The following is an 11,805-nucleotide window of genomic DNA, read 5'->3' as shown; positions in this document are numbered from 1 at the left end:
ATTCAGTGCAGACCACTAGAGGAATACATTTTTCAAAAAGGAATTATTCTTTTCTCTGACTTATTTACAACTTGTTTTGATCCTCAATTAGGGTATAATCATGTTAGCAGGTCAGATTATTTAGAATTACATCATGCTATTTCTTGGCTGCATGATATTGTATTGGACCGGCATATCTTTTTTTTTTAAATAAAAATCTTTTTCATGGATGTTTAGTTTGTTCCAATTTTCATTACTGTAAATGTGCACTATATATTTGTGTCTATACTTCTTTTCATGTTTGCATTATTTCTGCAATACAAATTCTAAAATATAGAATTGCTAAATTAAAATAGATGTGTAAAAGTTGGTAGGTGTTAACAACAGGCCATCAAAGAGGCTGTGCTAGTTTATGCTCACACTAGGATTTGTGAAAGAAAAAGCTGTTCTGACACTTAGTCAAACAGTAAGAAAGACTTTATTCAAGAAGATTGCAGTAGGGAAGAGAGATCAGACTCAACTCCAAATACAGCAAAGAAAGGTGGGGATTTATAGCTGATGAGCAAAGTGAGGGAATACATGGGTAGAAAATGACTAGAGGGAGACTTCAAAGGTAGAGGGATTCTTACTAAACTGACCTATTGAGATTCTTGCTAAAGAGAGGCCTAAGGCTTAGATGTCAACGGTGAGGGATGAAGATCAAGGATGAGGATTCTAAACTGAATTAGCAGGATTCTTGTTAAAACTGAACTATGTATGCCTGTCAAGGATGGGATGTATATGGAATGCCAAAGTCAAGGCCTAGTCAAAAAGAGGGTTTAGAGGAGCCTGACTAAAGTTTGGTCAAGAAGAGAGTTTGGGTCACATTACCTGAGAGTTCCATTTCTCCCACCCCTATTCCAACATTGGATTTTATTATTCTTTGATAAATAGTTATTACAGAGGCTAATTGAATTGACCATTCACATCTACGTATTTACATTGGGCATTTTTTTACTGTATGTGTGAGTTACAAGTTCTAAATTTTTTTCAAATAGGTTCTGAAACTAGAGCCCTCTTTATTATTCTGAAAACCAATGTCTATTACATATAAAATTCCATTATGTACTTGGATGTATTCATAGACATTTCGTTATTGTTTTTCCCTTCATCTACCTATCAATGTACCATTTAAGCACAATGTTAATTACTTTAGCTTTCTTATGGATATAAATACCATGTAGTACTAATCATTTCTCTTGATTCTTAATTTTCAGAATTTCCCTAGCTATCCTCACAAGCTATTCATCAAGAGAAACATTACCATAAGTTTGTAGGGCCAAATCTCTAAAATAATCATGTTGAGGTTCTGATTAGCATTACACTTATCAGTTAAAGTGAGAAATAATATTTTTACAATAATAAAATAATGACATTATCCAGTCTTCCAATAATATACTTCCGGTCACTGTATAGTCTTTAAATCCCTTATGCAGGTTAATAGTTTTCTACAAATAGATGAACGTACAGGTAAACATTTATTAAGTTCTTTCAGTTTGATTCTTATTACTATAAATAAATCATCTTCACATATTGTATAACAAGTATTTATTTGCACATGTGAGAGCTATTGGTTTTGATATGTTAACAATATTTTTTCCTTCATTCTCTTATTTATTTTTTAAACTAATTTGAATGTCAATGATCTTGATTTTCATGAACATAATGTTACTCATTTTCAATATTTATCATTATTTGTCTTTCTAATATGGGCAGAATTGTACCCCAACCTTGAAGTTAATATATTGAAGCCCTAACCTTCAATACCTTAGAATATAACTATATTCAGGGTTAAGACCATCAAAAAAGTAAATTTATTTTTTTTACTTTTTGTCTGTGTCACGTGACTTGTGGGATTCTAATTCCCTGACCAAGGATCAAACCTGTGGCCTCGGCAGTGAAAGTTCAGAGTCCTAACCATTGGACCACCAGGAAATTCCCTTAAAGAAGTAATTAAGTTAAAATGAGACTGTGAAGGTAAGCTCTAATCCAATCTACCTGGTGTCCTTATAAGAAGATTTGTATACACGAGGAGATATAAGGGATGCATACATACAGAGGAAAGGCCATATGAAGACACAATAAGAAGGCAACACTAAAAAAGTCCCAGAGATCTTTTTTTTTAAGTATATTGTTGAGCCTGCATACTTTCTTTTCTTTTTAATATTTATTTATTTATTTATTTATTTATTTTGGCTGCATCGAGTGTTAGTTGCAGCAGTCGGGATCTTTTGTTGTGGCTTGTGGGCTTCTCTCCAGTTGTGGCGTGTGGGCTCCAGAGTGCTCAGGCTCAGTAGTTACAGTACACGGGCTTAGCTGCCCTGTGGCATGTGGGATCTTAGTTCCCTGACTAGGGATCAAACCTGCATCCCCTGCATTGGAAGGCAGATTCTCAACCACTGGACCACCAGGGAAGTCCCAGTCCCAGAGATCTGGGATCACAGTATAATGAATATAGATAACAATATTTTATTTTATTGTTAAGAGACTTGCTAAGAGATTAGACCTGAATTATTCCAATCACTAAAAAGAAATGATAATTGTTTGACATGATAGAGGTGGTAATTTTCACTACAATGGCAATCATATTACAATATATAAATCTGTCAAATCAACATGTTGTACTCCTTGAATTTACTTGATGTTATATGTCAAATATATTTAAATTTAAAATGGAGGCAACAATTTGCAAGTCAAGGAGAGATGCCACAGAAGAAATCAAACTTACTGACACCTTGATTTTGAACTTTGAGACTCTCAAACTATAAGAAAATAAATTTCTATTGCTTAAGAACCCAGTGCTGTTTTGTGGTGGCAGACCTAGCAAACTAACACAGCCTCATTGATGAATTAAAAATAATAAGCACAGGAAGGCTGGTGGAGCTGTATTAAATGTCATAATAGACTTTAACATAAAGATTACTAACAGAGGAAAAGTATATATAATTATATACTATATATATAATATATAAAATAGTTTTTCTGTGTATTTATTATAACCTGTTGTATGACACCTGTTTTTCTAGATGCTGGATTGACAGGAGAGAAAAAGAAATAAAAATCCCTCTACTCTGTTCTTGGGTTTGTGCTCAGGATTAGTGTGGGAAGCCTATTAGAGTCCCAGCAAGAGAGCAAGGGGAGTATGTCCCTACCTGGCAGAAAGGCCTGACCAAATTGGTGCTGCTCCCTTAGGTTGAGGTGCTTGGTCATGGCTGGCCCGTGGTTCAGGGCAAGATAGACCAAAGATGAGCCTTGCTTTCATGTCACTTAACAAATCTTAATGGTGAAACACAAAAAGATCAAATGGTTTACAACTAACATAAATATATCTCAGAACCAAGCTTAAGAATATTTATATGACTACAAAATATCCACCACCCAACAAGTCTGGAATCCAATTTAAAATGATTTGAGTATAAAGACTCAAAAAACTGGCACCCACAAGGAGTAAAAGAAATCAATTAAAATTGTTGCTATCCTGACACAGGTGTTAGAATTAGAAGAGAAGGGTATTAAAACAGTCATTATCACTGTATTCCATACATTCAAAAGTTAAGTAGAGGCATGGGAAATGAAACAGAAGATTCAAATTGAAGTTCTAGATGTAGATGAAACTTATAATTCTTGATATGAAAAATACAATGGATGGGATTAACAGCACATGATGCATTTCAGGAGAGGAGACATAAGGAAAAAAAAAAGAACAGACAGCAAAAAGCTAACAATGAACAGCAAATGGTAGAACAACTTCAAGTAGCCAAATGCATACGTAATTGGAGTTCCTGTAGGAGAGAAAATTAAAGAAATAATGTTTGAAAAATTTTCAAAAATTTTCAAACTGTAAATACATACATCCATGAAACTTAGTGAACCTCAAGCCTAAGAAACATAAAGGTACACCAAGACACATCACAATCAAATTGCTCAAAACCAGTGATAAACATAAAATATTAAAAACAGCTGGAGAAAAAAAATATTTTGTACAAGGAAGCCAGGAGAAAGATGACAAATTTCTTGTCAGAATCAATGCAAGAGAAAAAAAAAAAGAAGAAGAAGAAGAAGAAGAAAAAGAAAAAGTCTAAAAGAAAAAAAACTGTCAATCTGGGGGGAAAAACAGCAAAAGCTTTTCAATATAAGACAAAATAAAGTTTTTAAAAAATACCTTTTTTGGACTTCTCTGGTGGCACAGTGGTTAAGAATCGGCCTGCCAATGCAGGGGACACGGGTTTGAGCTCTGGGCCAGGAAGATCCCACATGCTGCGGAGCAACTAAGCCTGTGCGCCACAACTACTGAGCCTGTGCTCTAGAGCCCACAAGCCACAACTACCGAGCCCATGTGCCACAGCTACTGAAGCCTGAGTGCCTAGAGCCCGTGCTCCACAACAAAGAGAAGCCACTGCAATGAGAAACCCTTGCACCACATTAAAGGGTAGCCCCCTGCTTGCCACAACCAGAGAAAGCCTGTGCACAGCAATGAAGATCCAACGCAGCCAAAAATAAATAAATAAATAAATTTATTTTAAAAATATTTTTTAAAAAACCTTTCTTGAATTTTTAAAATAATCTATGTTTATTTGTATTTGCCTTTGGAATTTAATCAGAGCTACTCTCAGGGGCCCTTTTTCCTGAGAATTATTAGCTAGAAAGTAGGGTGAAACCAAATCACAGATTAGACATCCCTCTGTAAAAAAATAACAATTTAAATAATCCTTTTATCTGAGTATTCTGACAAACTTCAGGGAAGGAAACTAAAATAGGATTAGTCACCTAAGCCTCCGTATATGTGTACAGCCACTCAAGACTATAACAGTGGGTCCCCCAGGGAGGTGTCAAGGAAAACAAAGGGATAATCTAACCTAGAATTATCAGAAGAGAACCTAAATTTCAAAATAGCTCCATATAAACCCCTATCCTTTTTATCCTGATCATTACCCAGGAGGTGCTGGGGGGAAATTAATCCTTTCTGAAAAGAGCTGAATTCAGGTGCCAAACTGCTTTACTAAGGTTAATTGTTACCTTTCCTGTCCTTTCCTTTGTCCTATAAGGTCAAAGGGCAGTGACTTTATTCTGCAAGCAATATGAGCATGCAACGCTGTGAAGGCCAGCAATGACATAATCAGGTTTGAGTTTTGGAAGCATTTCCTCTTTTTAAAGGTAGTGTTTCTAACAAATCTTTGCTAAATATAATTCATACTCTAAGTTTCTGGTGAATTCCAGAAACTTACTGGAAAAGAGATACTAAGAAAAGAGATTTCCTGCTATTCCTGGTTTGCTAAAATTTTTCAACAGGAATAAGTGTTGAGTGCTACAATATATTTTTCAGCATTTACTGTAATATTCAGAGAGTTTAGTCCCAAGTCTATCAATGGAATGAATTAAGATTAATTATTTAACAAAGTTCATTAATTAATGGAATATATTAGGTTCCTAAGTGAGACTGGCCTTATCTGGTTATTTAAGGAATAAATAAAATAAAATGATTTACACTACATTGTTTTCTACCTAATATAATTCAAGCACTGCCAAGACTATAGGAAATAGAATATAGAAAATATAGGAAATAGAAAATAGAATATAGGAAAGCAATACATTTTCTGATTTTTTTTCCAGTTTTGTTGAAATATAATTGAGAAACATCACTGTATGAGTTTTAAGTGTACAACATAATGATTTGCCTTACATATATCATGAAATGATGACCATAAGAAATTTAGTGAGCATCCACCATCTCATAAAAATATGTTAAAGAAATAGAAAAAAAATTCTTCCCTGTGATGAGAACTCTTAGGATTTACTCTCTGAACAACTTTCATATATAACGTATGGAAGTGTTAATTGTATTTATCATGTTGTACATTACAGCCCTATTATTTATTTTATAACTGGAAGTTTGTGATTTTTGTCCACCTTCATCCAATTCCCCCTCTTCCCACCTTCCATCTCTGGTAACCACAAATCTGATTTCTTTTTAAATGATTTTGTTTGCTTGTATGTTTGTTTTTGAAGTATAATTGACCTACAACACTCTGTTAGTTCCTGGTACCCAACGTAGTGTTTTGATATTTCTATACATTTCAAAATGTCATAACGATTAAGTCTAGTCGTCATCTGTCACCATATAAAGTTATTACATAATTATTGACTATATTTCCCACACTGTACCTTTTATACCTGTGAGTTATTTATTTTGTTATTGCAAGTTTGTACATCTTAGTTTCCCTCACCTTTTTCTCTCCTCTCCTCCCCAACTATGAATTTTGATTAGTATTTACCCTGAGGTTAAAACATATTATGAACAGCAAGGGCATGGAAAAATCACCAGGGACTTCCAATATAGATAGCACATAGTCTCAGAAAAATTTATATTAAGTAGACTTTCATGTATACAAATTTAACCTGAGAAAGACTGGCCATCTCTTCTTATTTGACAACTCTTCCCTTGAAACTCAGTAGTAGTACTACATCAAATCTAGTTGTTTCTATTCTCTCACTTTTCATAAGGTGTGTATGGTCAGGCTACTTCCTGACCAGGGCCTGCTTCATCTACACCCAACTCACAGAACTGACCTTCCTGACTACTTGCCTCAAGCCCCAGCTAAGGATAGCTTATCAAAGGGGTGGTGAGGGGAAAACCCCCTCTACTGGTTCCCCTGGTAACTAATGAGCCCACCTGACATCAATTCCCCTATAACTGGTAATCTCCCCTTCCCCTGGGAGTGAAGACTGCCACCATGTCCTGCCCACTGTCCACCGCACACGGTGGGATGTTCCTCCAGGACCTTGCTTCAGATGTGTAAGCTCCCCTGTTCATTAAACCATTGATGTCTCTGTTGCTGACTCCAGGCTCTTTCTTCTGTCTTAAAGCTGGGCAAGTACAGGCAGGCCTGTGGGGTACAGCCCAACAAGGTGAAAAAACAAATCTTTATAATTTTCTAAGGCTCCTCTAGGAAATATCAAACAGTTTAATCTTTCTAACTTGATTAAAATTTGGGTTATGCCTAAGATGTGGTAATGAGTGTCCAAAATAAAATATCTCATTACCTGTCAAATCAAAGTAATAATAAAACTTTTTAAAAATAGTTGCACACAATCTTTCTTGGGAATATTTCTGGCAATATATCAATTTCCTTTCAACTCCAGTTATTTCTCCTTTCTCATTTGTAACAAAATTTATGGATTGATTGTGATAAAAATACACAGTTAATAATTTTAAAGTGTACAATACAGTGGCATTTTGTATATTTGCAAGGATTTGCAGCTGTCAACATTGTACGGTACCACAAATTTCTCATTACCCCTCCAAACAACTATATCCATTAAGCAGTTTCTTCTCATCCCTAGGTCTCCAATCTCCTTCAACCATCCATCTGCTTTCTGTCTTTATGCTTTTGCCTATTTTGGATGATTCACATAAACGAAATCATAGAATAGGTAGCCTTTTGTATCTGGATTCTTTCACTCATACTGTTTTCAAGGATTATCCATCTTGCAGCATGTACCAGTATTTTATTCCCTTTATGGCTGAATAATATTCCATTGTATATAATGCCACAGTTTCTTTATGCATTCATTAGCTGATAAGATATTTGGGTTGTCTCCATCTTTTAGCTAGCGTGAATACTGCTGCTATGAACATTTATGTAAAACGTGTTTACTTGAAAAACTGTTTTCAATTATTTGGGGGTAGAGCAGAAAGTAGAATTGTTGGGTCATAAGTTAATTCTATGTTTAACTTTTTGAGGAACCATCTATTTGTTTTCCATAGCAGCGGAACTATTTTAAATTCAAACCAGCAATGTACGAGGGTTCTAATTTCTCCATATCCCCACCAAACATAATGCATGTTTCCAATTATATGTAATTGTGGAAAAGGCAAAACTTTAGAGACAGTAAAATAATCAGTGGATGCCAGATGGTTAACAAGAATGTGGGAGGGCTGAGTAGGTGAAGCACAAGTTTTTTTTTTTTAATCATAGCAAAACAATTTTTTATGAACTATAATAGTGAGTGCATGATACTGTGCACTTGTCAAAACACACAGAACTCTACACCAAAAAGAATAAATATTAAAAAGCAGTAAGTCAGCAAAATGGTGGAAGCTCCAAGCCATCACTTCCTCAGGGAAACAAATGCATAAAAAAGCACAACTGGAAAAATATACTATATAGGGACTCAGGAAAACAGACAAAGGGATGTGCACCAACCAAGTGAACATCGAACTATGGCAAAAAATTCAAGTCGACAAGAAATTTTGTGGCATTATTGCTCACACATGTCCCAACCCATTTATTGCATGGCACAGCTTGGTAAGGAAGACGTGGCATCCAGTTCTCAATTTCTTTCCTTGAACAGGAGGGAAAAAAAGAGAGCTTATTTACAGCATTGTGACCTGCCTTGGAGCTGCCTGAAGAACTGGTCTCTGTCTTGCCTAACTCAGACCTCATATGGGAAGAATAAGTGGGCACTGCATGGGAAGGCTTTGGGGATCCTAAGACCTGCAGATCCTAAGATTTGAAATCTCTAGAGCAATAGATTATAGGACCCATATAATAAATCATCTAAAGCTCCAAGGAGAAGCTGGAGTGAGACCCTTCAAAAAATTAAGTTATTTAAAACATGTGTGTATACAGGGAATTAAAAACACACACACATAGATCTATATAAGATTCATGCCCTTGAGAAGAATTAAGCTTACTATTCAGGCTAATCACTAGAAAGTCTCCTAAATGGAGAAAAGCAGATATAGTGAGAGGAAAGATGAGACAATGAGCTCAAAATAATAGGATTAAGTGAGGGTTTTCATATTGTACTAGTGAGATTTTCCAAACCTCTTTTCCTGTTGCAATATAAGAATGACAGCTGCCTGCCACATGCCAGAGAGATTCCAACACACCGTTGGAGCAAAAATATCTGAGACTGGATGCATTGAAGAAGGTAAAGGAATAGTTTGACTTGACCTACATCACCCCTCCCTCAAGGTGGCACAGCTCAGTGATAAGAGAGACCCCTGAAGCCCCCATGATTTCTCCCATGGGGCAAATTTAGAGCATGTGAGTGAGCAATCAGTTTCTCCAGCTATGCAGAATGCTGCCAAAGAGGTCCACTTCTTTATTACCTCACCCGGAATACTGAGGTGAGCTTCACTGCTAACAGGTTGGGAGAGGCTGGGAGCACAGCAGTCAGGGTTCTGAATGCATCAGAAGGGCATGGATCTTACTAACTGCTTCACAGACTCCATCAGGAAGTCTGCTCACAAGCCACTGGGGATGCTTGCCTCTGGACCCCACCCCCCTCAACCAACTCACAGGCATGCCCAACAAACCATGTGCCTCACCTACCATCCCCCCATGACCAGCTCCCTGTGCATAACTCACTGGTGGTGAGAATGAGACATTGCAAATGGCTAGCACACAGAAAGTCAACCCAACTCTGTGAGATTGGGAGAAAGCACATAAGCTTGATCATTCAGCACTGCCCCAGGTAAAGCAAACGGGAATCTGTCTGCATGCATTCTGGCTTTGCAGGATCAAAAGAAGGCATGCAATCTTAATAATCCCTCCAACCCCAAGAGGGAACAAGAAGTGTAGAGCAGGCATATCCATAGAAAATATTTGAGGAAATCCTCCAAACTTTTAGGGGTTGCAAGAAAAGGGATTTCTCTCCTGATGTCAGTCATAAAGTCTAGGAGGGTGACTGCTGCTTCAATAATGTAAGACTACAACACACAAGAATTCAAGAAACATGAAAAATCAAGGAAACATGACACCACCAAAGGAACACAATAATTTTCCATTAATTAACCTCCCCCAAATGGAAATCTATGATTTGCCTGATAAAAATACAAAATAATAGTTTTAAAGAATTTCAATGAACACAGGAAAATGCAGAAAGGTTATACAATGAAATAATTTTTAAAAAGCAATACGTGAACAAAATTAGAAGTTTAATAGAGAGATAGAAATTATAAAAAAGAACCAAACAGAAATTCTGGGGTTGAACAATACAATGACTAAAATGAAAAATACAATAAAGAGGATCAAATTGTATCAATCAGAAGAAAGAATTCATGAAGTCAAAGACAAGTCATTTGAAATTATCAAATCAGAGGAGAACAAAGAAAAAAAGAATGAAAGAAAGTGAAGAAAGCCTATGTGCATTATGGGATACCATTGGGCAAAATGACTTATGCATTAATGGAGTCCCAGAAGAGGTAGAGAGAGAGAAAAAAAGAGCAGAAAGCTTATTTAAAGAAATAATGACTGAGAATTTCCAAAATCTTGGAGAGAAATGCATATCCAAATCCATGAAGCTCTTAGGTCCCCAAACATATTCAACTCAAAGAGATTTTCTCCAAGACATGTTATAATAATACTGTTTAAAATTAAAGAAGATGAGAATTTTGATAGCAGCAAGAGATTAAAAAACTCACCATTTACAGAGAAACCCCTGTAAGGCTTTCAGTGGGTTTCTCAACAGAAATCTTGCAGACCATGGGAGAGTAGGATGATATACTCAAAGTGCTGAAAGAAAAAAAAAAAACTGTCAATCAAAAATTCTTTACTAGCAAAGCTGCCCTTCAGAAATAAAGGAGAGATAAAGGACTTTTCCTTTAGCTGAAAAAGTTTATCACCATTAGAAATGTCTTACAAGACATGCTAAAAGGAGTTCTTCAAGGGTCAATGAAAGGATGCTAATTAGTAATTTGAAAACATGAAAGTATAATAACACACACAGGTAAAGGTAACTATATGGTCAAGTTCAGAAGAGTCTAATACTGTAATGGCAATGTGTAAATCACTTTACTGTAAAGTAAAACAAAACAACAAAAGTATTTTAAAAATAAGTATAGCTACAATAATTTGTTAATGGATACACAATATAAAAGATGTAAAGTGTGACATCAAAAACATAAAATGTGTGACAGAAAGTAAAATTGTAGAATTTTGTATGTGATCAAAGTTATCAGTTTAGTATAGACCATTTTAACTAAAAAATATTTTATATAAGCCTCATTAACCTCAAGTGAAAAACCTGTAGTAGATACATAAATGATGGAAGGAAAGGAATCAAAGCATGCCACTACAGAAAATCATCAAATCACAAAAGAAAACAGCAAAGAGGAAGCAATAAAACAAATGAACCACAAAACAGCCAGAAAACAATGTATAATATGTCAACGATATGTCCTTACCTATTAAGAATGATTTTAAATGTAAAAGGAGTATCATTCTCTAATCAAAAGATATAGAGTGACTGAATGGATTAAAAAATATATCCCAACTATATGCTGCTAACAAAAGACTCATTTTAGCTTTAAGACACAAATGAGCTAAAAGTAAAAAAGATGCAAAAAGGTATATCATGCAAATGGAAACCACAATAGAGCAGGAGTAACTATTCTTAGATCAGACAAAATAGATTTTGTCAAAAGTTGTAACAAGAGAATAAAATTTATTATATAATAATAAGATGGTCAATTCACCAAAAGGATGTATCAGTTATAAATATATATGCACCCATTATCAGAGCACCTAAATATATTAAACAAATGCTAACAGATCTGAAGGGGAAAATAGACAACAATGCAATAACAGTAGGGAACTTCAATACCCCACTTTTGACATTAGATAGATCATTCACACAGAAGATCAATAAGGAAATATTGGATCTGAACTACACTTTAGACCAAATAGAGTTAACAGACATATACAGAACATTTCATCCAACACACCAGAGTACACAATATTCTCAAGCACACACAGAACATTTTCCAGTATAGATTACATA

The sequence above is a fragment of the Balaenoptera musculus genome, chromosome 6 (assembly GCF_009873245.2).
Source record: "Balaenoptera musculus isolate JJ_BM4_2016_0621 chromosome 6, mBalMus1.pri.v3, whole genome shotgun sequence".
Taxonomy (NCBI): Eukaryota; Metazoa; Chordata; class Mammalia; order Artiodactyla; family Balaenopteridae; genus Balaenoptera; species Balaenoptera musculus.
This window is presented reverse-complemented; position numbering follows the sequence as displayed.